This window comes from Pongo pygmaeus, chromosome 4, assembly GCF_028885625.2.
Source record: "Pongo pygmaeus isolate AG05252 chromosome 4, NHGRI_mPonPyg2-v2.0_pri, whole genome shotgun sequence".
In the NCBI taxonomy this organism is placed as follows: Eukaryota; Metazoa; Chordata; class Mammalia; order Primates; family Hominidae; genus Pongo; species Pongo pygmaeus.
In genome coordinates, this window is record NC_072377.2 from 18,361,625 (window position 1) to 18,364,655 (window position 3,031).

The window sequence follows — 3,031 nt, forward strand, 5'->3', positions numbered from 1 at the left end:
AGAAAATATATGTACTACTTATTAAGTGGAAGTGGATCATCATAAAGGTCCTCATCCTGGTTGTCTCCACACTGAGTAGGCTGAGGAGGAGGAGGGAGGATGTGTTGGTTTTACTGTCTCAGTAGTCACAGAGGTTGAAGAAAATCTGCATATAAGTGGAACCGTGCAGTTCAAACCCATGTTGTTCAGTAGTCAACAGTATATGTTCTTTATATATGGTTGTGCAGGTTGTTCACTGCATAAGTGCACTAGGGCAGGGTGGCAAGTGGGAGCTGAAATTAATCCTGGACTCTGCTCTTCAAGCCATTTGACCTTATTAAAGCTGTGTCCTCCACAGGTAGGGCCACTTTTTTTGTAATTGCCCAGAGGTACAATTGGTTTACTGTAGCAACTGGGTTTGTGAAATTCATATAGTCACAGAAAATGTGATACTAAAATGTCCTGAGGCTATATCACTACCATATATTAAAAATATGCTGAGATTTACCCCTGAGGAACAACCTTAAATTTATTCAATCACACATGTATTACTGTTTTTCATCTACACGTTTTAAAATTTTAAGTAAAATATTTCATCTCTGTGCTTTAAGCTCCATTGCTTAGTTTGATTTTCATAAAAATGTCATAAGTATAAATATTAATGACTAGCTGTAAATCAAATAAATGAAACTGATGAACAGTGTGAAATACCCATGAGCCACTCATAAGAAATTATTAGTTTGTAACATGAAACTGCCATCTTTGTGGTTCATAATAGTCAAATATTATTGATTTCTTATGGCTCAATCTAATAAATGCTTTGTTAATGAAGCTCTTCCCTCAAAACAGTTCCCTCATCTGGCATCCCATCCTGTATCTCATGCCCCTTATTCAATTAAGGCGTGGTTCTAAACACACTTACTTTAAGGACCCCTTATTGGTACATATATTACTCTGTTTTTCATTTATTACTGCATTGATTTTTTCCCTTATTCAATAGTTATTTGTTGAATACCTACTCTTTAGCAGTCAAACACATACAAGTGGTTTATATGTTCATTGTTCTTAAGAAATGTTGGGGTTTCTTTTCATAGAATGTCATTGTTGGCTCTAAACCTTCTGTTCTAGCCTATGGAATTTTGAATGTAGGGCTTGGTCCATGTGTGGAAAATACTTAGTTTAGAATATTAAAGTGAAGAGCTGTAAGAAAGAGGAGGTGTCTCAGGGCTGATATAACAAAGTACCCTAGACGGAGTGACTTCAATAACACATAAAATCAAGTGGGGAGGTTTGAAATTATATCTTCAAAGATCTGATGTTTCTGGCTTTAGGCTTTAGCACTGGTATTTTTTTTATAAAGCTCCCAGGGTGTGCTAATGTACAATGCAGGTTTACACAAGCTTCTTTGGAGCAAAACCAGCACAGGCTGGAGGTCACCAGCTTTCACTCAGTAAAGACAGGGTAAATATTGAGGTCAGCTAGGAGTGCTTCCTTTTAACAGATGAAAACGGCTGATGAGACTCTGTTGTTGAAACAGTGGTAAAGGTTATTGTGCTGTGATTGGAACAAGGTTATTATGAAGAAAACCTGAGAAAGGTCCAAATATAAGAGAAGGCATATAGTAAAAGGTAAAATCAAATAAATTTAAACAATTATGGATATGCATCCATAGCGGGATAAAAAGGAATCTGTTTGACCATCACTTATTTTTAATTTGAAAGTTTATAAGTAAAGTTTCAATAATAGTTATGTTTTTATGGAGCAAGTGATTTAATTATTATTTTAGTGATTTAATACTTAGCCTGTTATCAGGAATTGTTGCTGCAATTGCATTTGCTAGTTCAGCGTGTTGGTAGGTCATTCACCTCTTTGGATCTCATCTTCTTAATCTGTAATATGGGAGAACACTACCTGAGCTGTTTCTATCACAATAAAGAAACACTCTCCTTAAACTAAAAGACCTGTGCAAAAGAGAAGTAGATCCTTTTTGACAATGCTAACTTTTTTTTTTTTTTTTGCAAGTGGGTGCATAGAGAATGCTAGTGTTTTCTAAAAGTCCTGAGATTTTTGAGATGCATATGTCATCCTATATTCCTGTTCTATTAATAGATGTGCCCTCTTAGTGATTATTTGACCTAATCATATTTGTAACTTTTAAAATATTTCCCTTTCCCATTCTAGTTTTGAAAATGGGCTCAAAATCTATTTAAATTCATTGGTTATGAAAAAGAGAGCTCTTTCTTCCCTTTCCTGTTAGGCGAGAGCTGCGGGAGGCAAGGGTCTCCGATGCCATTTCTCGTTCTCATCATGTAGACAAAACAGCCCTGCTGCAAATATGGTCAACATACCTAAAACCTGAAGAACTTTCTGTAAGAAGTGTGGCAAGCATCAGCCTCACAAAGTGACACAGTATAAGAAGGGTAAGGATTCTTTGTATGCCCAGGGAAAGTGGCACTATGTTCGGAAGCAGAGTGGCTATGGTGGGCAGACAAAGCCAATTTTCTGGAAGAAGGCTAAGACCACAAAGAAGATTGTGCTAAGGCTGGAATGTGTTGAGCCTAACTGCAGATCCAAGAGGATGCTGGCCGTTAAGAGATACAAGCATTTTGAACTGGGAGGAGACAAGAAGAGAAAGGGCCAAGTGATCCAGTTCTAAACTTTGGGATATTTTTCTTCTAATTTTGAAGAGAAAATATTGAAGCCATAGAAAAATTACCTGAGGGAAAATAAATACAGTGATATTCTTATGCAAAAAAAAAATAGAGACTTCTTGTTATTATGACAAAAGAATTTATTAGGAGTCAAAAGATTTACGTTAGTGTCTTAATTTTGCTGGGTTCTTGCAGTAGGACCGTTGTCAAATTATCAGCTTCTCTGATGCTTATTTCTTAAATTTTCAAAGCAATGTGCCTGCATTAAGCAAACGAACACACCTCTTTAATTTCTGTGATTCTATGGTATATTGGTTTACAGTTTTATTTGTATCATATACCCATGAATATTATAAATTTCTTTTGTGCATAAACATTGAATCAAATCATTGAATATGCAC

The 3,031-nt window shown here is 35.9% G+C and overlaps 1 pseudogene; it reads left to right on the forward strand.

The window, feature by feature from the left end:
- Positions 1-2,314: 2,314 nt before the first annotated feature.
- LOC129037113 (large ribosomal subunit protein eL42-like) lies at positions 2,315-2,720 on the forward strand (annotated as a pseudogene).
- The last annotated feature ends 311 nt before the right edge of the window (positions 2,721-3,031 follow it).